General features: G+C 45.6%; 1 protein-coding gene and 1 pseudogene across 8 annotated transcripts in view; both read left to right on the plus strand.

Moving 5' to 3' along the window:
• Positions 1 to 7,414: 7,414 nt before the first annotated feature.
• On the plus strand, positions 7,415 to 14,258 carry LOC136522857 (triacylglycerol lipase OBL1-like; annotated as a pseudogene).
• Positions 14,259 to 15,068: 810 nt separating this feature from the next.
• LOC136520896 (uncharacterized) overlaps positions 15,069 to 20,910 on the plus strand; it is a 44,967-nt gene continuing 39,125 nt past the window's right edge. For 7 of the 8 annotated variants that reach the window (XR_010775426.1, XR_010775430.1, XR_010775428.1 and 4 more), the window contains exon 1: positions 15,069 to 15,689. The gene's annotated coding sequence lies outside the window, so the exon portion shown is untranslated. The remainder of the gene's footprint in view (positions 15,690 to 20,910) is intronic. The other variant, XR_010775431.1, reaches the window with a different exon arrangement.

Genomic DNA, 20,910 nt, shown 5'->3' on the forward strand with positions numbered 1-20,910 from the left:
ACCGGCACTAAAGGTTCTTTAGTCCCGGGTAAAGGTCTAACCTTTAGTCTCGGGTGTAGCCACGGCCCGGGAGTAAAGGGGATTTTGGTGGGCCGCGAAAGTGCAGCCCACCTTGGCAAGGTTCTTTAGTCCTGGGTGTAGCAACAGACCGGAAGTAAAGGGGATTTTGGCGGGCCACGAAAACGCAGCCCACCTTTAGTCTCGGGTGGTTGGCTTCCCACTAGTTTCAATCTCTATTTGTTTTTTATATATTTCTTTCTATAAAATGTTAAAGTCTTGTTAATTGCACAGTAAATTAAATACAAGGCATAAAATTATTTTAAAAGAATATGGATTTAGTTTTGCTTTATTGCACACAGGAAAATTGTGTGACCTAAAGTTTTTTGTTTTTTCTTATAAGTATTGAAACATAATGTCATTAATATTTACTATTTTGTTAAAGCGAAAATGTAGTGTCTAATTTAAATCATTAAAACTTTTGTTTTCCATTGGAAATTTGTTTTCACATCATTTTAACGTAAATCTTTTCATTTTTTCATCACTCATTGTCCAAAAGCGACATGGAAATCCCACCATCAAACACAAATTTAATCTGAACATAGAAAAAAAGGAAACACCTAATAAACATCTCTGAATTCACAATTATTACATAATACCTCTAATACACACTATTAACCATCACTATATATATCAAGCGGGTACGGTAGTGAACTTCTTCTTAACGTATATCCCTTGATTATGATCGCAACGTAACCATGGAGTGTCCTCATCATTTAGCTAGATGCTTAGGTCTTTGTTCACTATGAAGGGTCGAATTCGGTCATCCCTTTCATAATCTTCTGATATGTTTGACTTGTCTTCAATTCCGACAATGTTTTTTCCCTAAAAGAACTATATGACGCTTTGGCTCATTGATTGGGTCGTTGTTGTTTTCCCTCTCTTCGGTTTTGTAGACATGTCCTTACATAGAACACCTAATTCACATCCTTAGCAAGGACAAACGGTTCATCTTTGTACCCAATATTGTTGAGGTCCACGGTTGTCATTCCATACTAGTTGTCGACTGCTACCCCGTCTCCAGTCGCCTTTGCCCATTGGCACTTGAACAAAGGTACCTTAAAAGTAGGTGCATAGTTTAGTTCCCATATCTCCGCTATGCGGCCATAATATGTTTGCTTATTTCCATTAGGGTCGGTGGCATCTATGCGGACACCACTGTTTTTGTTGGTGCTCCTTTTATCTTGGGCTACTATGTAAAATATATTCCCATTTATCTTGTACCCTTTGTATATGAGGATATGCCACGATGGCTGCCTAGCCAACAAATATAGTTGCTCATCAATACCCTCATCACCCTGACATTCTTTTTGCAACCAGTCGCTGAAAGTTTCCATGTGCTGACACATAATCCAAGCTTCAGACTTCCCTAGAAACTCAGATCGAAGCAACTATTTATATGTCTTGATATACTGATCCACCAAGGAGGAGTTTTGCAGAACTGTACAGTGTGCTTTATTAAAATAATTGTCCTACGTACCAATATGTGTTTTCTTCCCTAGTGTCCCCTTTCCACTTAGTCTCCCCTCGTGTCGTGATTCAGGAACACCAATCGGGTCAAGGTCAGGAATAAAGTCAACACAAAACTCAATGACCTCCTCTGTTCCATAGCCCTTGGTGATGCTTCCTTCTGGCCGAGCACGGTTGTGAACATATTTCTTTGGACTCCCATGAACCTCTCAAAGGGGAACATGTTGTGCAGGAACACAGGACCAAGAATGCTAATCTCCTTACCAGGTGAACTAGGAGGTGTGTCATGATATTAAAGAAGGAAGGAGGGAACACCAACTCAAAGCTGACAAGACATTGAACCACATCATTATGTAGTTTAGCTAGATCCATTGGATTGATTGCCTTCTAAGAAATTGCATTGAGGAATGCACATAGCTTCACGGTGGCTAGACGTACATTTGGAGGTAGAATTCCTCTTAATGCAACTAGAAGCAATTGTGTCATGAGCACGTGGCAGTCATAGGGACTTTAAGTTTAGGAATTTCTTATCTGGCACATTTATTATACCCTTTATATTCGAGAAGAATCCAGATGGTACCTTGATGCTTGCTAGACATTCAAACATTCTTTCCTTCTCTTCTTTGCTAAGAGTGTAGCTGGCAGGACTTAAGTAATGGTGTCCATCATCTGTCTTCTCTAGATGCAGGTTGTCTCGTTCTTTCGAACACCGCAGGTCCTGTCGTGCTTCAAGTGTGTCCTTAGGCTTCCCATACACACCCATGAAGCCTAGCAGGTTTACACAAAGATTCTTCATCAGGTGCATCATATCGATCGCGCTACGGACCTCTAGGACTTGCCAATAGGGTAGCTCCCAATATATAGACTTCTTCTTCCACATGGGTGCGTGACCGTCTACGTCGTTCGGAACAGGTTCGCTACCATGTGCCTTTCCAAATACTACTTTCACATCCTTGACCATATTGAGTACATCCTCATCAGTTCAGTTGCCTGGCTTGATCTGGTGGTCTGCCTTACCTTTAAAATGCTTGCCTTTCTTTGTTAAGGGGGTGATTCGTAGGAAGAAATCGACGATGACCAAGGTACACGACATTTCGACATTTTTCAAGAATATACATTTAATGTCATCGAAACAGTCCGTGCATGCATTATATCTCTTGTTTGATTGTCCTAAAAGATTACTTAGAGCAGACCAATCATTGATTGTTACGAACAACAATGCTCGCAGGTCAAAGTGCTCCTGTTTGTGCTCATCCCACACACGTACACCTGGTCTGTTCCACAAAAGTAGAAGTTCTTCAACTAGTGGCCTCAGGTACACATCGATGTTGTTGCCAGGTTGCCTTGGGCCTTGGATGAGCACTAGCATCATAATAAACTTATGCTTCATGCATAACCAGGGAGGAAGGTTGTAGATACATAGAGTAATAGACCAAGTGCTATGACTACTGCTCTGCTCCCCGAAATGATTCATACTATCCGTACTTAAAGCAAACCTTAAGTTTCTTACGTCATTTGCAAACTCCGAGAATTCTCTATCGATTGCTCTCCACTGGGACCCATCAGCAGGGTGTCTCAACATATTGTCTACCTTACGGTCTTCTTTGTGCCATCGCAATAACTTTGCATGGTCTTTGTTTCTGAACAGACGTTTCAAGCGTGGTATTATAGGAGCACACCATATAATCTTGGCAGGGATTTTCTTCGTGGGACGTTCGCCCTCAACATCACCAGGGTCATCTCGCCTGATCTTATACCGCGATGCATGACATACCGGGCATGCATCTAACTTCTCGTACTCCTCGCCATGGTAGATGATGCAGTCATTAGGACATGTATGTATCTTCTAGATTTCTAATCTCAAAGGGCAGACTACCTATTTTGCTTCGTACGTAGTGATGGGCAATTTGTTATCCTGACTTCAACAAGTGTGAATGAAGACTCCTTGAGCTAGCATATTCCTTCAAATTCTTACATATGACACATGGGCAGCACATGAAGCCATCGCGTTTGTTTTCCTCAGCCACATGTAAGAAAGAATACACGCCCTCAATGAACTCTCGGGAGCGGCGATCAGTATTGTACATCTAATGCCGGCTCATCTGCATTACATGACATACATACCATATTAAAACTTAGAACATAATTAGTTAATTATACGACATGCATGCCACCACACAAGGTATTAATTTATAAAAATCTCGCTATAATGTAGACAATCCCAACTACCACTAAAAAACTAAAGCTAAAATGCACTTCAGCAGCATAAGGATTTCGTGACCAATCCCAACTAAAACACATAGATCATGCGTTTGTTCAACATCTATAGGCTTCTTCTGTAGGATCACTGCCTCATCAGCCGTCGTAGCTGCCTATGCAAGAGAATTTTGCACGTGTTCAACATACTCTTACTCCGAGTACCAGTCTGAACATCTAGTGCCATCCCACTGAAATTAAAACAAAAATTAGAACTCTAATCACAATCATCATGAAAATAAGTATAAATTAACCATAATCATCAAATACGACAAAATAACTCATATTGCGATCCGGACACTTGTAGAAGATACGGCCCTTGTTGGGACACTCCTTCCTCACCCGGTACTCCATCACGATCTTGTCCTCACACTTGCCGCATGCAATGAGAGGGAGGTCCGGCCTCAGTCGCTTTGGAACCCGATGAGAGGCCGAGGACCCGGAAGCAGTTGCCATCTACTCTCTATACTCATTTTTAATATAATATAAATTTCTCATTTTATAAACAAATAAAATTAAAAAAACTCTAAAATTCTCTATATCTCTAAACCATGAAGTGTGCTATGCATGCTAGAAATGAAAGCTGAATACTAGTTTTGAATAACTACTTTAACCTTCCTTCATCCAAATATGCAAACTTTAAAGTGATTTTGAGCTTAAATGGCTTACAAATAAAAAAAATCCACCATAAAAAACCACATATATCTAGTCCACAAAATGAGATATGCTACTAATGAAACATGAGAGTATAAAGTTGGTAACCTTTAGAACCGAAGAATCGATGGGGGAATCGAAGAAATCTTGTGATTATCGGCGATGAGGAAAGAAGAGAGACCGGCGATGAAGCAAGAACACTGAGCTCGAAGTGGCTCGGGCTCGGGGAGGAAGAAGGGGTATATAGGAGGGGACCTTTAGTCCCGGTTGAAGACAGCAACCGGGACTAAAGGTCCTTTTCTAGTCCTGGACGAAACCTCCAGCCGGGAGTAGACTTTTACTCCCGGTTGGAGGGACCAACCGAAAGTAAACATTAACCTTTAGTTCTGGTTGGTAGCTCCAACTGGGACGAAAGATCCCCTGCAGCAAAAACCTACCGCAGTAGCCGTTGGGCAGAGACCTTTAGTCCCGGTTGAAGCTACCAACCGGGACTAAAGGTTTCTCTAGTTCCGAACACGAAAAATACCGGGACTAAAGCCAAATTTCAAAATAGATCAAAAGTCGTTTCTCTACCGGTGGTGCCCAAAGCCCCGGCCTCCTTTTGTTTCTACCCTACAACAGGCGTCTAGTCGCCAAACTACCACGATAGTCACATAGATGATATGACTTGTATTACACGGTGCGTACGTTCTGACGGAGACTGGATCATAAGACTGGCCACAATGTATGGTTTTACCGGTGCTTGAAAAGGAGAGAGAAGCTGTAAGCCTCGGTGCCCGCCACTGCGGCCGATGCCGAGTTGAGAAAAATATTCGGCACCAGATCATGTCGAAGCATCGATGCCAAATCACGCTCTCTCTCCCGAGGCGTTCCTGGGCATTGATGACTGAAGTACGGAGTAGCAGGCAGCAGAAGAAAAACGGAGGGAGCAAGAGGAAGGAAGGTCCCACATGCACTAATTGCTTCGATGCTGAACGCTGTGGAAGCAAAAAATTTCTGGCATCGAGTAGGCAAACTTCTTTTGAGCATCGAGTACGCTGTGGCTAGTCTAATAAGGCTTAGGCCTAGTTTAGTTATCGAAAATTTTGGCAAAACAACACGGTAGCATTTTCGCTGTTATTTGGCAATTAGTGTCCAATCATAGTCTAATTAGGCTTAAAAGATTCGTCTCGTGGATTTCGTCTAAACTGTGTAATTAGTTTTGTTTTTTATTTATATTTAATGCTTCATGCATGCGTCCAAAGATTCGATGTGACGAAGAATCTTGAAAAATTTGGCATTTTGGAGGGAACTAAATAGGCCCTTATTACAAATTACAATTGTCGTCAGTTTGGCTAGCTAGCTACCCTAGTCCAACGTTAGGTGTAACACAAAGGCTGTGTTTAGTTCCACCCAAAAATCCCAAAAAATGCTATAGTACCTGTCACATCGAATGTTTGTGGCCCGTGCATGGAGCATTAAATATAGACAAAAAAAACTAATTGTACAGTTTGGTGGAAAATTGCGAGACGGACGTTTTGAACCTAATTAGTCCATGTTTGAACACTAATTACCAAATAAAAATGAAAGTGCTACAGTAACCCAAAATTCTAACTTCCTAGAACTAAACACGCGCAAAACTACACAAAGCGTATTACCATTTACTTTTACAAGAAGCAGGATGGATGCACAGAAAAAATGGTACAGGATACATTGAGGGAAAGTACTACTAAATCTTTCTTTAGAATTATACGGATTAATTAAACCTAGGTCTTTTTCTCGATCACGTAAAAACTTTGCGCGTCTTTATATTAAGATAGAGAATATATATTACACGGTGCGTGTGTACGTTCTGATGGAGACTGGATAAGCCTTATTACAATTGTCCTCGGTTTGGCTGGCTACCCTAGTCCAACGTTAGCACAACTACACAAGGTGCCATTACTTTTACAGAAGCAGGGATGCACAGAGAAAAATATGGGGGGTGTTTAGTTACTCCAAAATTTAAATTTTGGCATTATGCAAAAAGAAGATTCCTCATCACATCAAACTTATGGTACATGCGTGGAGTATTAAATATTAACGAAATCAAAAACTAATTGCACAGTTTGGTTGTACTTTACGAGACGAACATTTTGAGCCTAATTAGTCAACGATTAGACAATAATTACCAAATACAAACGAAATGCTACAGTGCGATACAGTGCTCTATAGTGAATTTGCCACTGCCGATTCCGGCCAACTAAACGAGGGCATGATAGAGGATGCATTCACGGAAAGTACTACTAAATCTTTTGTTTTAGAGTTAGGCCTTGTTTAGATTGTAACTTTTTTCAATCCGATGAATAGTACCATTTTCGTCTTATTTGGTAAATATTGTCCAATCGTGGACCAACTAGGCTCAAAAGATTCATCTCGTGATTTTTAACTAAACTGTGTAATTAGTTATTTTTTTATCTACATTTAATATTTTATGCAAGCGGCTAAAAATTGATGTGACGGAGAGAGAGTGAAAAAACTTGGAATTTGGATGTCATCTAAACAAGGCCTTATATAGGGATTAAAACTAGATCCAGCAGAAATCAACCAACCCCTGTCCACAAAAGTGACAGCTAGCACCTCACCCTCGATCCATCGGACATGCATGCACTGGGGTAAAAGCAATCTATAGCTAGCTTTTCTTACCGACCAAGATTTCCTGGTTCGCCTCGTTGCGTGCGAGGAACATGGGTTCCTTTTCCAATTCCATCGATCGCGCGTGCGTGACGACGAACAGGAAGTTGCTGGTTCCACCTTTGAGCCCGGTCCGGTCCTAACCCAAACCTAGTAATACTTTAATGGTAGTTGTTGCACATTGCCTTATACTAAGTATACCAACTAACACATAGTTTGCGACGACTAATATGACTAGCTACAGACGACACGGCAGCATTCCTATATAGTACTCCCCGTGCCGCCCAAGACAGGCTATTCCTCGTCGTGCTCCTGCTCCGCCTGTTGCTCATCTGCTCGCGTCGACCAACCAACCAGCAACCATGGACGGGCGGGACGACTTCTTCAGCGACTTCATGGTGCTGCGGCCGGACAAGGGCGGCGTCCGGAGCCTGCTGCACCTGCTGTGCTCCTGCAAGGTCGCCGACAACGACGCCGTCGACTGCCCCGTCGGCACCGAGGTCGCCGAGCGGCGGCGGAGGTGGGCCATCTTCGTCTCCCTGCTCGCGCAGATGCTGCTGCTGTCGGTCAAGACGCCCCTCGCGGCGTTCGGGAGGGCCGTCGAGTACGGGATGAACCTGTTCACGGACAATGGCGGCGGCGTCATTGGGCTTGTCAGGAACACTGTGCAAGGTACATATGAACATGATCATCAGTTCTTTCTTCTTTTAACAGGCACGATGAGCATAATTAAGATGGGTGCGCGAATCCATTACTCCAGCACAAAACAGATATACTTACGGTGATGCGCCTTCTGTTCTATAAGTAGCACGATTATAGCCTTTTAATTTCTTGACGTGCACTAAGTACTAACAACTAACTAGCAATATTTTGAAAGGTGCAAAAAAAAAAAAAGAGTCGTGCATTCACTAGTAGAGAAACGACTTTTGATCTACTTTGAAATTTGGTTTTAGTCCCGATATTTTTCGCGCCCGGGACTAGAGAAACCTTTAGTCCTGGTTGGTAGCTCCAACCGGGACTAAAGGTCCCTGCCCAACGGCTACCGAGACGTGTCAGAGGCACGTCAGTGCAAGAATCTTTAGTCCCGGTTTGAGACATGAACCCGGACTAAAAGTCCCGGTTTATGTCTCAAACCCGGACTAAAGGTGTCTCCTACCTGAATTTAAAAGAAAAGCATATCTTATCTAAGTTAGATGTGTGGTGGCATGTGAGATGGTAACGCGTGCAAGAGATGAAGTGGGAGGTCGTAGGTTCGAATCTCCAACCCAATAAACACCTCTACTCTCGGTTGGAGGAACCGGGACTAAAAATCATGACCTTTACTCCCGATTGGATAGTCCCGGTTCCAGATTTTGTGTTTGGTTTCCAAATCCCAGCCTATATTTCCTTGAAATATCATTCTTCAATTGCATATTTGTGTATTCGCCAAAAGAACAAGAAAAAAGGTTCTTTAGACCCTGTTTGGAAGCATGGGAATTTTTTTTCTATTTCTGTGTTTTTCATATGCAACTTGTTTATTTCTGTGAAAATTCTTATATGATTCCTCGAAAATTCCTGCATTCCAAATTGACACTTTTCTTTTGTTTTTCTAAAACATGCCTATCTCTCCTTTTGTTTGTGCATGAACAAGTGAACATATTGATATTTGCATAAATTGTTTTACATGTGCACGATTTAGCACCCCGGCCCGTACATGTACAATTTTTTTTTTTGATATTTGCTTCAAAGTCTGGAAGTTCATCTACCCATAATATAAGGCAAAATTGACTCCTGGGCACTAAAAGCGACCACCTTTTGCTATTGGACATCCAAAATGGAGCGATTTACTAGAGGACACTTTGGTTCTTGTCAAATTTGCTGATGTACGCTCCGCTCAATAAAATATTCATTTCTGGTTTTTGAGAGAGAGAAGCACACTGAAATATCCTTTTTACCCCTGGCTCTTTCTTCTACCTTGGTCTCCGGCCACGACCATGGCCATGGAGATGTTGTGGGGTGTATAACCTCAGATACCCACGACAGTGGACATGGGCCGCAGCACCAGGGGTGGTCCAGCCCATAAGAAGAAGGCGTGTGATGCAAGACACTGATCGGCATGCATCACATGGTTTTAGGAAGGAATCTTGAAGATAGAGAATGATCTGTTCGGATATAATACGTATAGTATTTTTTTGTAAATACTTACCATATACCCGGATAGATCTAGATCTAACCGACTTATAACCCTGTCCCCTAGACTATATAAGGCGAGCAGGGACCCCCTCGAACTCATTTTATATACAATATAATACATCAAAGACACAGGACGTAGGGTATTACGTCGATCAGACGACCCGAACCTGTCTAAATCGTAGTCTCTACGGTTGTGTCACCATCCTATAACTATTACGCGCACCTCTACCGATTCATCTACTACTGTGGGCATACCCATCGGTAGACTGTCGACCATATTTCGTCGACAGATGCTGCGACTTCGCATGGAGGGGGAAGGGCCTCCGGTAGGGGGCCTGGCTGGCCGGCGACACGGTGACGGTGCGGGGCCCACCACGGGCCGTGCTAGGGCCTGGCTCGGCGACCATAGGACGCCGGTGGCGCTGCTGTGCAGCAGCACGCGCGCGGAGAGAGGCCTCGGCGGGGCTAGGCTAGCCCACACGACCGCACGGGGGTGGCAGCCCTACTATGCTTGGGAAACCAAGAGGCAGGGGCAGCGACGACGCGAGGGCTAGGGGCGCGGGGAGGGGCCTCGGCGGTGCCGGTCTGGCCCGCACGACCGCGTTGGGCAGCGGCGGCGGCGGCTGCCCTACTCTGCTAGGAAAAATGAGAGGCAAGGGTGCGACGACAGGAGGGCCGAGGGCGCGGGGACATGCGCCGCGACCCCACGGAGAGACTGCGGGATGGGGAAGACGCCGGACTCCTCGCCCCTGACTCTCGACGGTGCCCCTGTGCCCGGACAGTGCGCAGAGCATGTACGCGCAGCTGCTCACCGTCTTCGCCTCCACAGTTCCTGCGCGCCGTCAAGTTCATCGAGGCCCACTAGGCGCGCACTCTGCGACTGACATCCGCACTGGCCACGTCAACGGGGCGTGTGTCCGACCGTGCCTGCTAGGATGCCAGTCACCAGGGTCGTGGCGCGGCCGGACCTGGCGCTGGCCGACGCCATCGCCTCTGAGTGCGAATCCGCCGTGTCCTGGCAGGACATCGTGAGCAGGCTAGCGGGCGCAGACCAAGTACATCGACGTCATGCGTGTGAACTTGTCCTGTCCATACTTTTTTTTAGATAAAGGATAGTTTATATCCGGCTTCATCTACCTCAGGGTAGAATCAGGCCAATTATTACAAAGTCCGGTACAGCGACCAGCACACAACCCACAGGGATCACAAGCTTACAAGTAGACACTAGGACAACAAAGCGGGAAGTAAAGTTCTGACTAATGAAGACCAATAAACCTAATCGATAATCATCCATTGGAATTAAAGAAGTGCAATGCTGATGTCTCCAGATGCTGCCCAGTAAGAATCAGCTGATCCCGTAGATCATTACGCCGCTGCAGCCTTGCCCATTGCCGTAGCCAATGGGTTCCCTGAATAGCACCTACAAAAAAGTTTTCGATCTGCATTTGTCAAAAACTACTTCGTTTCTTGTTATACGTTTTCTTGTTATACGTTTCTACTTTCAGTTCGTAGGAGCACATGCTTGGATCAACGTGGACCTCGCTTGTCCATGGATGCACTGCGGCTGGAACTTGGCGGAGAGCATCTGCGAGGTGCGGAGACTGCGAGCCGCCCGCGCCCTATGCCCTGGTCTCGATTGAGGAGCGGACGAGCGCCCACGCCACGCCCCGCACCCACGCTCGCGCCACACCCCACATCAACGTCCCGCGCCCGTGCCATGGGTGCAGCCTCCCTGGCCACGTGCACCGCCGCTGCTACCTGGTCACCGAAGAAAAAAAAGAAGGGATAGGGTAGGAAGAAAGAAACATGGGCAAAAATGATATTTCACCGTGTTTCTCTTTCCTAGAAAGATATAAATGAATATTTTATTGAACGGAGTATTCACTAACAAATTTGTCAAGAATTAGAGTGTCCTCTAGCAAATCGTTCCATTTTAGATGTCTAGCAGCAAAGGGTGTTCACTTTCAGTGTCCAGAAGCCAATTTTGCCCATAATATAATGGTTGTAGAAAGAGTTTAGTTGATAAATCATAAATGAATTTCCCAAAAGAATGAACATGAATCCTAAAACAAACACCCGTTTGGGAACGCACAAGAAGTTACCTTCTCGATCCAATCTAAACTGTTAACAAATGAATACTCGTGTGCCACGAATATTATTGGGGGTATTATTCATTTTTTAACAAAAAATATTATTTATGAATATGTAGCTATATAAGAATGCAAAGTCAAATGATGCCATCATTCTATAAATTGATCAATCTGATAAGATGGAATGAAAGCAAACACATCTGCTTAAATATATCATTCGAATGAGGACAATTTTTTTTTGGGGGGGGGGGGGGGTGGGGGGGGGGGGGGGGGGGGGTAAACGATATATAGCCAATCAGCAACCAGCAGCCAACCACACATAGACATAGTACATGCCTAGTTTATCGCCTACGCTTTGTGATATTTAACAATGCTGCAAGGATCAGCATGCCTAGTTGTCCGGCGAGAATTTAAAAAGAGTTATCACCGGTTTAAGAGTTAATTAATTAGTAATACGTCATTAGGAGTACATGACTATTGAAGTATTGATGGGTGTCACACACACTGTAGCAGTCATAAAAAATATATAATTTGTAGATTAGACATTCTGGTGCAGGGATATCTCAAAACGTTCTAGTGGTGTTAAGTACTTTCAGACATTTCTACTTTATGAACATGTGAAGAAGTCAATCCAATCATTCTTCCTCTTGAAGATAAGGATGTTGTCAGTTCCTTATACTCCTACGTAACAATAAGTTGCGTTGGGTGTCTTAATGGTTTAAGCAATCTAGTTGAATATTGTCTTTTGCTTTCTGTCGTGGGCGCTAACTGTGGCAATCATTTTTTTTCGTGATCTTGCCTTAGCACGTTTTTCATTAAGAAGAGGAGAATTAATTACAGTGACACAAGTACGAGAAAACCCTTGTACCACAGAGTTACAAAACACCACCAAGGAGGTGGCAAGCAACCCAACTGTGGCAATCATTTCCATAATAGAAGGGAATCATTAATTTCCCTGTAGTATGCTTTAGTTGTCACCTTAGGACATACGAAATTTCTTAACGCGCACATATTAAGTTTACTGTAAGGTTGCTGGTGCAAGTATGCATTCTAGGATGACAATTGTTTTGGTTTGATGATGCTGTAGCAGTAGCTTGCTTTTTACTTTGAAATTAGAAATCAAACATGAGTTCAGAAAAGTAGCAAGTTGCTTTTGCAGATATGCATTACACCAAATGTTTTGATAATCATCATTCTCATTTCAGTTCACCTTTCTGGACATTGGATGGATCAGCCATATACTTAATTTGAACTTTGCGTTATAAAGTAGTGGAAACGCACAACTGATCATGTGGTTTTTGAAAAGTCAAACAGAAACCCACATGTTCCACAAGAAGACAAACATTGTTAATTGGCTTTGTTCACCTTCCTAACAGTACTATGTACATACATCCATGTTCCGTAATTTTCATCTCAATTACAAACAACAATCACGCTGACTTTCAAACTAGTACAATGACATTGATTTCCTAGGAACAACAAGAACTAAATTCATCCGTCGTTTCCACCGTACCATGCATTGCAGGGAAAGTACGAACTCCGGACAGGAGATCTCCAAATTACCGGTCGTTCATCGGATTAGTTGACACGAGAATTGAACTGGACAAGAAGATCAAGGCAGGGGATAGCAGCTATAACGCAGCTCTTGGTAGTCATGGCTGCAAAACTAGCCTACGAGAACAAACTCGTCATAAAAAACGTCGTCGAAAGCCATTGGCAGGTGCAGAATTCTGCAGTAAAATTTTCACTACTTTTTCAGAAGAGAACATGATTTTCATGCTATCAGTGTCTTACATATCTCCTCCACTGTTCGTGGTTCTGCAGATGACGTTCTTGGAGTTCTTCAACTGTTGGAACGGTACGATCAGTAGTTCAGTACCACGTTCAGTCGTTGCATGCCATGCGTATTAGATGAAGTGATTAACACGCGTGCGTACGCGCTGTGTGCTTTCTTTGCAGAATTCAGCGGCGACTACACCACCCAGGCGTTCATGCTCGCGGACAAGCCCGCCGACGCGGAGCTCGCGGTGATCGCGTTCCGCGGCACGCAGCCGTTCGACGCGGAGCAGTGGTGCACGGACGTGGACTTCTCGTGGTACGAGATCCCCGGCGTGGGCAAGGTCCACAGCGGCTTCATGAAGGCGCTGGGCCTGCAGAAGAACACCGGGTGGCCGGCGCAGCCCACCAATCCGACGCGCCAGTACGCGTACTACGCCATCCGCGAGAAGCTGCGCGCGTTCCTGGCGGCGAACCCGCGCGCCCGCTTCGTGGTGACGGGGCACAGCCTGGGCGGCGCCCTGGCCGTGCTGTTCCCGGCCGTGCTGGCGCTGCACGGGGAGGACGCCCTGCTGGAGCGCCTGGCGGGCGTGTACACGTACGGGCAGCCCCGCGTCGGGGACGCGCAGCTGGGGCGGTTCATGGAGGCGCACCTGGACCGCCCGCGGCGCTACTTCCGGTTCGTGTACTGCAACGACGTCGTGCCGCGGGTGCCCTACGACGACGCGGCGCTCCTGTTCAAGCACTTCGGCCTGTGCCTCTACTTCAACAGCCTCTACAGGCCGGCGGCGATGGCGGAGGAGCCCAACAAGAACTTCTTCTCGCCGCTGTTCGTGGTGCCCAAGTACGCGAACGCGGCGTGGGAGCTGCTCCGGGGGTTCCTCATCGGCCACGTGTGCGGCGCCGTGTACGCGGAAGGGTGGGTCATGCGCGCCGCCAGGGCCGTCGGGCTACTGGTCCCCGGCCTGCCACCGCACTCGCCGCAGGACTACGTGAATGCCACCAGGCTCGGCGCCGCCTCGCTCGAGCTGCTGCTCCGTGAATGATCAATAGCTAGCTAGCCCCCGTGCGCCCTTGTGATTAGAGCTTGTGGAAGAATTCATGGAAAATAGAGGACAAAATTGACATGTATGCAAGGATAAACTTCAGTTTAATTTGTCAGAGGTACATACATCATCAAAGCAATTGTTCGCGATGCCATACGTAGTCCCTTGTTGCGTCCTTGGATCGTTAGTTGACGCCTATGTTAGCAGTAGTAGCACGCATGCTGACGATCGGTACACAAAATGTTGTAGATATACGGCTTACCCCATATCCGATTTGTTTGTTTTTCCAGTCAAAACAGTATTTTCTCTCACAACATTTCAGCTATAACAGTGTTTTTCAGCTAAGTTTCGGTAAGCCGAATGGGACCCTAAAACAGTGCTGAACACAGAAGCGAAGCAACACAATGCCTGGCAGGTACGGCAAGGCTGGACAGTGACAGTCGGGAGCACAGCCTTCGTCGCTTACCGCACGATTTTAATCTTGGGTTGCATACTCTGCAGGCTCGTTAGAGTAGCCGACTAACAGCCAGGAAAGGCATGTATGGTCGACCGGCCGGGGAATGTTCTCTTCTATCCGGTTCTATGCAAATTAATAATAATCTATATAGATCTATGTGACTATATCTTTCCACCCAATTTGGTACTCCTCCGTCCTATAGTACATTCAAGCATTCAAGAATCTCCAACAACTAAAAAGAACAAAACGTGATATTTTTTTTACGATATTCTAATGTGGTTCATAGTCCTGTTACATTCCCGCACCCATCGCTCCCTCAGTCTGCCTTCCCCTACGATCCCCTGCCGCTTGCCCCGCGACCGCGTCCACGCCGTAGAAGGAAAGCCGGATCCGCACGATCACCGCGAGTCCACGCCGCACAATCACCGCACAAGACATCGGTGAAAAAGGAAACCGAGCCTCCAATCTCCGCTCAAAATCCCATCGGCCGCCGCCCTCGCCATCGCCCTCGCCCGGCCTTAGGCCAAGCAGGGCCAGGAGGCAGGGGCGCAGGGCACACATCCGTTCGAAGGCGACAGCGTGCGGGCGCGGCTTTGGCCGTTCGGCGGCATGTGGCTCCGCCGGTCGGGCGCGGTTGCCGGCGTGCGGGCTGCGGCAGGCAGGGCTCTCATCCGTCCTCCTATATCCCGGCGGGAGGCTACGCTGCGTTGCGTGCCTGCGCTTGCCCGTGTGGTCAGGGGTTCAGGGCATCACTGCGTCAGGCGGAGCCAGAGTGGCAGACGGCAGCAGCCGCGCGGCGTGCCCCTGGCCCCTGCTGCCTGTGGTCGGCTGCTGGCCTGACCCTGCTATGGCGATCTTGTTTTTGGTATTTTTTATTTTTTGGTGAATCAGTGAATCTGAATGGTGGGGATTTTTTTTTGATGAACCAGTGGATATGAATTGTGAATTCATTAGTACTGAGGGATGCGGAAGGAGATGAAGCCATGAGTCTGCCCTACCTCGTATTTGTGGCTGGGTCCGCCACTGTCTGGCGATTTCTGATCTGTGGTCTTCGATGTTGTGAGTGCTTCCTCGCCCTTGGTTTTGCCGCTTCTCATCTGTTGTGTGTTGATTCATGTGGGGAATCCATGCGTGGAATTTCTCCTTGCCTCTTGCTTCTGAATCAAGGGGCATACCTTCCAGGCAACCGAAAGTTCTAGTTTGGTTTTGGTGAATTGATGGAACCCTAAGTGCTAACCTAGTTTATCAAGTGATCATAAGATAGGTAGCACACTCCAAGTGATGAAGCAAATGAAGATCATGACATGAAGATGGCGACGCCATGGTGATGATGAAGTGCTTGGACTTGAAAAGAAGAAAGAGAAAAATAAAAAGTTCAAGGCAAAGGTATAAATTGTAAGAGCTATTTTGTTTTGGTGATCTAGACACTTAGAGAGTGTTATCACATTTAGGTTTGATAGCCATACTATTAAGAGGGGTGAAACTCATATCGGAATGCGGTTATCAAAGTGTCACTAGACGCTCTAACTCAATGCATATGCATTTAGGATCTAGTGAAATGCTAACATCCTCGAAAATATTTGTGAAAAATTGCTAACACATGTGCACAAGGTGATATACTTGGTGGTTGGCACATTTAAGCAAGGGTAAAGAAGTTAGAGGTGAAAAGGAGTTAGTCTCGCTGGTCACAAGGTGACCGGACGCTAATCCCAGAGGAATCGGCGCGTCCGGTCAGTTGTAACAGCAGAGATGCTGGTGTCGGTCAAACAACCGGACGTTGGGTCACTCGGCGATCGGACACTGGCGGGGAGTGTCCGATCCTATTGTCGGGCAGCGCACAGAGGCTAGGGTCTCTGACCGGACGATGGCAAGGTCCGGTCGTGCATGACCGGACGTGTCCAGTGGGTAAAATACGTTTCTGAAACCTTACTGAAAACGACCGAACGCTGGTGGCTCAGCATCCGGTCAGTTATAGCGCAGCGTTCGGTTAACTCAAGTGACCGTTGAGATCGGGACACGTGGTTGCCGTCGGGCGATCGGACGCTGAGGTCCAGTGTCCGGTCAACATGACCGGAGCGTCCGGTCAGCCCGTGTTGTGCCCAGTGAAGGGGTACAACGGCTCTATTTCGTGGGGGCTTCTATTTAAGCCCCATGGTCGATTGAAGCTCATACTTTTGGCCATTTTCATTGACATAACAACCTTGTGAGCTTAGCCAAAGCGCTCTCACTCATCTCCATCATAGATTTATCATCTTTGTGAGATTGGGAGAGAATCCAAGTGCATTGCTTGAGTGTTTGCATATAGAGGCACTTGGTGTTCGTGTTTCGCTGCGGGTTTCACTTGTTACTCTTGGTGGTTGCCGCCACCTAGATGGCTTGGAGCAGCGAGGATCGTTGAGCGGAGAGTGGTGATTGTCTCCAGCTCTGATCGTGGTGATTGTGAGGGGTTCTTGACCTTTCCCCGGTGGAGAGCCAAAAGGTACTCTAGTGGATTGCTCGTAGCTTGTGTGATCCTCATCTTATATTGGTTGTGCGGCACCCTATTGAGGGTTTGCCGTGTGAAGCTAATTAGCGCGTGAACCTCCAAGTGATTGAATCGCCACAACGAGGACTAGCTTGCCGGCAAGCAAGTGAACCTCGATAAAAAAATCATTGTGTTCATCATTGATTCTGAGGTGATTGGTCTTCATTGTTATTCATCCTTGTGATTTATTGGTTCCTTCATCTACATGGCGGTATAACCTTCTTGATCACTCTCTTTATATTACCGTAAACTAGTTGTCAAGCTCTTTAGTGTAGCTAGTTGTGAGCTTGTTTGCTTGGTTGGTGTGTCTCCTTAGTTAGCCTTTGAGAGCACACTAACATAGGGTAGTGTCATAGCTATTGTGTGAATAGATACTATCTAAACTAGAATTATGGTAGGTGGCTTGCATTTTGAGTAGGCTAGCGCAACACTTGCTTTGCCTCATAAATGTCTAACCATTTTGTTAAGTGTTGTTGTAGAAATTTTTATTAGGCTATTCACCCCCCCCTCTAGCCATTAGGACCTTTCAATTGTTATCGGAGCCAAGGTCACCGTGATTTGAGGCTTAACAACCTTCGGTGTAAAAATGGCTCAAATCAACAACACCAAGAAGCCAACCCAATTTGATGGCACAAATTATCCTTATTGGAAGTCAAAGATGACCACACACATCAAGTCAATCAATAGAAAGGTGTGGAAGGTGGTAGAAACCAAAATTGAGATTGGTGATCCAGAGAATCCCGTCGCGGCCGAAGAAGTACTTCTCCAAAACAATGACATTGCTCTAAGTACTATTCATGATGCAATTGATGAAAGAACATTTGAGTAAATCAAAAATATTGAGATGGCTCATGAGGCTTGGAAGAAGCTGGAAGAATCGTTTGAGGGCACTCAAGCCATGAAGGGTGCAAAGGCATACATTCTCAAAGAGAAGTTTGCAAGCTTCAAGATGAAGGAGGATGAGAGTGTGTCAGAGATGTTTCATAGGCTTTAAGTGCTTGCCAATGATCTAAAAGCACTTGGAGAAGAGATGAAGGACAAGGACTTCTCCCACAAGCTCTTGAGATGCTTACCCTCAAGATTTGGCACATTGGTCACTATTCTAGTGAGAAGTGGTTTGGACACCATGTCATCAAACCAAGTATTTGGGGATATAATGACCGATGACACATATAGAGATGATGATGAGATGGAAGAAAAGAAGGAGAAGAAAGATGAGAATAAGGATGACAAGAAGAAGAGCATGGCATTCAAAGCCACATCATCCAAGGGCAAAGCTAAGCAAGAAACATCAAGTGAAGAAGATGAATCTTGGGATGATGATGATGATGAGAAGATGGCTCTCTTTATCAAGAAGTTTGGCAAGTTCATGATGAAGAAGGGCTACCGGGCTAGAAGAAAGAAGTCTTCATCCAAGAACAAAGAAGAGTCAAGAAGGTGCTTCAAGTGTGGAAGCAAAGATCATCTTGTTGCTCAATGTTCATATAATAGCGACAATGATGATGACAATAAGAAGAACAAGAAGGAAAAGAAAGAGAAGAAGGACAAGATGGCCTTCAAGAAGAAGAAGGGTGGTTCATATGTAGTCACTTGGGATAGTGATGCTTCCTCAAGTGATGATGATGATAGTGATGATGATAAGACTACCAAGAAGAAGGTTCTTGCAAGCATTGCCATCAATGAGAAGCCTTCTCTCTTCGAATCTTCATCATACTTCATGGCTAAGGCCACTAAGGTACAATCTTGTGATGATTAAAGTGATGAAGAACATGATGATGAAAATGAACATGAAAATAAAAATGATAGTGATAGTGATAATGATGAACCTACTAAGGATGAACTATTTGACATACTAGAAGATACTAAAGAACACTTTGACATCAAGAGAAGGGAATGCAAAAGCTTGCGTAAGGAACTAATAGCCCTTAAGAAAGCCTTTGATAAACTCAATGCATCTCATGAGAGGCTAGAGAAAGCCAATGAGAAGCTTGGGAAAGCTCACAAAAGGCTTGAAAAGACTCATTCCTCTTTGCTTGATGAGCAAAATAAAAAGAAGTATGTTGAAACTTGCAATGTAGGTTTAACTTGTGATATAATTGATGAATCACTATCTATGCCTATCATTATCATTATTGCTCCTACTAACCTAAAACAACCCCAATTTCTGCAAAGGGAAATCCACAGAGTTGAAGTGTAGTAAGACCGTGGTAGATCATATTACCTAAATTCCAGTCGAATATCACATCCATACAATGATAATATCAGAGTACAAATAGTGCGGAATTATATAAATTATTATATCGCCGCATTGGCGGAATCAAAAGTAGCATTCATTTAGAACAGCTTGATGATAAGATCGCCAAACTCAAGCGTAGGCATGAACCCCTCAACCGTCAAACTCCTCGGAGCTATACTCCTCAGCAGAACCTGTATGCCAAAATTTATCAGTACGATTTGTACTGGCCACTCCCAACCCTATGAGCATTGCTTTGTGGAAATTGGATGCAAGTTGGATATAGTCAAGAGGAACCTATAAGGCTGGGGTTTCCTATGCATTTAGCATATCAAGTATATAATAGTATAGTTAAGTTTTAACACCATTCCTACACACATTCCACTCCATTCCCTTTTTCGAGCCAGGTTTCGATCCTGGGATCGATATACCACCATCTCCACACCATCACCATACCATAACCATACCATCGCTCAGTCGACAGGCCAACTCCCTCTCGGCACTATCTCAAGGCCCGTAGCCCCTGGCTACGACCGAACACTCACTTCCAGGGGGAGGAAAAGAAGGACTCATCTCTCTATCTAGTTTAAGCGAAACCCAGGAAAGGTCCATAGCCGACAAGTCGGCACATGTATCGATCGATCAACCATACACTCTGCAGAGGTTTTACATAACCACAAGATCCGCCTTCCTCGCTGACCGTCGTCAACTGGGCTGATTCCGGCCGCTTGCTAGCCTAGGATAATGCCACTCTACCATTCAGCCCTGGTACACCCCAAGTCTAGTCTGGGGTGGCTGAAACTGTGAGTCATGAGCCGGGTCCACAGGGTCTCCATGAAGTCTCGGAAGGGTGTGGGGGAAATCCTCCGTGCCCCGTACCTCCTTATACTGTCCGCTATTAACCTAGCAGTAGTGGCAATATCCTACCAAGTAGTCCGACCGTCCCGCACCATATAGGGCGAGTGGTACATAAGGCTTCTCGGTGAATCTGAGTACTAGTAAGTCCTTAGGGGTGACCAAGCCAGAATGTCTTCATCAGGGTTTCCATTTATCATGCCACCATAGCACCTCCATCCCGGACTCCTCCCATCATAGGTTCACACCCAGGACCACCTCATATACCATTTACCCATCACAGGTATCCATTCCAAGGGTGCCCAGGTAGCACCACATGGCATGACTTGCCCCAGGCTCATCGTATACTCCAACTTGGTTGACACAACCCTCACCCTCCACACACCCAAGTCACACACACAACACTCTCCCCGTAGTCCAGAATACACCACGCATTAATGTAGTATAAGCGTAGTAGAAGTACAAGCGAATAAAATATAGCAGTAAGCGTGTGTCTAACCTAATAGCAGGGTATGCAGGGGTAAGGTTGCGTTAAGGTAAAGGCCATCAAGAAAGCATACTACCATGCAAGTCCTATCATAGTATGGTTATAACAGTATAGTAAAGCAATAGCAGTTCTACATTAGCCAAGCGTAATAGGTGCTACGAGATTGGGTGGGATGTGGCAC

This window comes from Miscanthus floridulus, chromosome 18 (assembly GCF_019320115.1).
Source record: "Miscanthus floridulus cultivar M001 chromosome 18, ASM1932011v1, whole genome shotgun sequence".
Lineage (NCBI taxonomy): Eukaryota > Viridiplantae > Streptophyta > Magnoliopsida > Poales > Poaceae > Miscanthus > Miscanthus floridulus.